The sequence below is a fragment of the Arachis hypogaea genome, chromosome 6 (assembly GCF_003086295.3).
Source record: "Arachis hypogaea cultivar Tifrunner chromosome 6, arahy.Tifrunner.gnm2.J5K5, whole genome shotgun sequence".
Taxonomy (NCBI): Eukaryota; Viridiplantae; Streptophyta; class Magnoliopsida; order Fabales; family Fabaceae; genus Arachis; species Arachis hypogaea.
In genome coordinates, this window is record NC_092041.1 from 52,804,421 (window position 1) to 52,807,334 (window position 2,914).

The 2,914-nt window shown below is 37.7% G+C and overlaps 1 non-coding gene across 1 annotated transcript; it reads right to left on the minus strand.

Moving 5' to 3' along the window:
* Positions 1-1,707: 1,707 nt before the first annotated feature.
* Positions 1,708-1,815, minus strand: LOC112699834 (small nucleolar RNA R71). The gene has a single exon (XR_003152771.1). It is a non-coding gene; the product is annotated as a small nucleolar RNA R71 (small nucleolar RNA).
* Between the last annotated feature and the right edge of the window lie 1,099 nt (positions 1,816-2,914).

Here is a 2,914-nt window from a genome sequence, read left to right on the forward strand (position 1 = left end):
GAGTCTAGAGTCTCATTTTAAGTTTGGTGTTAATTGCATGCATTCATGTGTCTTAGGGATCTTCAAGTTGTTCTTGATGATTTCATTGCTCTGACCTTTGAATTCTCTTGACTTGAGTGTTTATATGTCTCATATGCATTCTCATTAGTGTCAGTAGTATACAAACTGCTAAGTTTGGTGTCTTGCATGCATTATTATTTGATTTTAGTTGCATTTTGATTATTCCTTATTATTAAAAATCCAAAAATATTTTTAATTTGTGTCTTTTCAAGTCAATAATACAGAGAATTGAAGATTCAGAACATACAGCAGAGAAATTATACAGAAAAAGCTGGGCGTTCAAAACGCCCAGTGAAGAAGGACAGACTGGCGTTTAAACGCCAGCCAGGGTACCTGGTTGGGCGTTTAACGCCCAAAAGGGTATAGTTTTGGGCGTTAAACGCCAGAATGTGCACCATTCTGGGCGTTTAACGCCAGGATGGCACAAGGGGGAAGATTTTGTTTTCAAATCAATTTTTTTTTCAGGTTTTCAAAGTTTTTCAAAATCAAATCTTTTTCAAATCATATCTTTTCAATCATATGTTTTCAAAATCAATTTCTTTCTTTTTTTAAAAAAATACTTGCTATCAATTAATGATTTGATACAACATTTCAAGTATGTTGCCTTTTCTGTTGAGAAAGGTTTAATGTTTGAATCATATCTTTTCTTGTTAGCCAAGTTTTTAATTTTCAAAATCAAATCTTTTTAAAATGTTTTTCAAATCATATCTTCTCAATCACATCTTTTTTTAAAACTAATCATATCTTCTTAACCACATCTTTTTCAAAATAGTTTTCAATCAAATCTTTTTGATTTCTAATTTCAAAATCTTTTTCAAAAATCACTTGATTTCTTTTCCACTTTCATTTTCGAAAATCACTTAGTGTTTTTCAAAAATGTTTTCAAAATCTTTTACTTAATTTTTGAAAATTACTTCCCTTCTTCTCACATCCTTCCATTTATGGACTAACACTATTCCTTAATGCAAAATTCGAACTCCATCTTCTTTGATAAGTTCGAATTTTCTACTTCTGTCTTCTACTTTTCTTTTTCTCTGACACCTAAAGGAATCTCTATACTGTGACATAGAGGATTCCACATTTTCTTGTTCCCTTCTCTTTCTTATGAGCAGGAGCAAGGACAAAAGCATTCTTGTTGAGGCTGGTCCTGAACCTGAAAGGACCTTGAAGAGAAAGCTAAGAGAAGCTAAGGCACAACTCTCTGTAGAGGACCTAACAGAAATCTTCAAAGAAGAAGAATCCATGGCAGCCGAAAACAACAACAATGCCAACAATGCAAGGAAGGTGTTGGGTGACTTTACTGCACCTACTCCCGACTTTTATGGGAGAAGCATCTCTATCCCTGCCATTGGAGCAAACAACTTTGAGCTTAAGCCTCAATTAGTTTCTCTAATGCAACAGAATTGCAAGTTCCATGGACTTCCATTGGAAGATCCTCATCAGTTTTTAGCTGAATTCTTGCAAATCTGTGACACTGTCAAGACTAATGGGGTTGACCCTGAGGTCTACAGACTTATGCTATTCCCTTTTGCTGTAAGAGACAAAGCTAGGACATGGTTGGACTCTCAACCTAAAGAAAGCCTGGACTCTTGGGAAAAGCTAGTCAATGCCTTCTTGGCAAAGTTCTTTCCACCTCAAAAATTGAGTAAGCTTAGAGTGGAAGTCCAAACCTTCAGACAGAAGGAAGGAGAATCCCTCTATGAAGCTTGGGAAAGATACAAACAATTAATCAGAAAGTGTCCTTCTGATATGCTTTCTGAATGGAGCATCATAGGTATTTTCTATGATGGTCTCTCTGAACTATCCAAAATGTCTTTGGATAGCTCTGCTGCAGGATCTCTTCATCTGAAGAAGACGCCTACAGAAGCTCAAGAGTTGATTGAAATAGTTGCAAATAACCAATTCATGTACACTTCTGAAAGAAATCCTGTGAACAATGGGACTAGTCAGAAGAAAGGAGTTCTTGAGATTGACACTCTGAATGCCATATTGGCTCAGAACAAAATATTGACTCAACAAGTCAATATGATTTCTCAAAGTCTGTCTGGAATGCAAAATGCACCAAGCAGTACTAAGGAGGCTTCATCTGAGGAAGAAGCTTATGATCCTGAGAACCCTTCAATGGAAGAGGTGAATTACATGGGAGAATCCTATGGAAACACCTATAATCCTTCATGGAGAAATCATCCAAATCTCTCATGGAAGGATCAACAGAGACCTCAACAAGGTTTCAACAATAATAATGGTGGAAGAAACAGGTTTAGCAATAGCAAGCCTTTTCCATCATCTTCTCAGCAACAGACAGAGAGTTCTAAGCAGAATACCTCTGACTTAGCAACCATGGTCTCTGATCTAATCAAAACCACTTAAAGTTTCATGAATGAAACAAGATCCTCCATTAGAAACTTGGAGGCACAAGTGGGTCAGCTGAGCAAGAGAATTACTGAACTCCCTCCTAGTACTCTCCCAAGCAATACAGAAGAAAATCCAAAAGGAGAGTGCAAGGCCATCAACATGGCCGAATTTTGGGAGGAAGGAGAGGCAGTGAATGCCACTGAGGAAGACCTCAATGGACGTCCACTGGCCTCCAATGAGTTCCCCAATGAGGAACCATGGGAATCTGAGGCTCAAGATGAGACCCTAGAGATTCCATTGGACTTACTTCTGCCATTCATGAGCTCTGATGAGTATTCTTCCTCTGAAGAGGATGAGTATGTCACTGAAGAGCAAGTTGCTAAATACCTTGGAGCAATCATAAAGCTAAATGACAAGTTATTTGGAAATGAGACTTGGGAGGATGAACCCCCTTTGCTCACCAAAGAACTGGATGACTTGTCTAGGCAGAAATTGCCTC